Genomic DNA, 263 nt, shown 5'->3' with positions numbered 1-263 from the left:
TGCGGTCCGGCTCCCGCCAGTGTGGGGAAGCACCTCGCCCTTCCGGAGTCCCTCATGGGTGGTAGAGACCCCCCGGCATTCCCTTCTTTGGGGCCCCCATACGCCTTGGGGGTGGGGGGTTCTCCCTGCCTAAATCCTGAAATATAGGGGACCCCTCTCCCTGCCTGGTTCCCCGGATATAGGGGACCCCCCCTGGGGTTGTGGGGGATCCCTCTCCTTGCCTGGTTCCTCAGATATAGGGGACCCCCCTGGGTTTTTTGGGG

This window comes from Pterocles gutturalis, unplaced genomic scaffold, assembly GCF_000699245.1.
Source record: "Pterocles gutturalis isolate BGI_N339 unplaced genomic scaffold, ASM69924v1 scaffold20977, whole genome shotgun sequence".
Taxonomy (NCBI): Eukaryota; Metazoa; Chordata; class Aves; order Pterocliformes; family Pteroclidae; genus Pterocles; species Pterocles gutturalis.
This window is presented reverse-complemented; position numbering follows the sequence as displayed.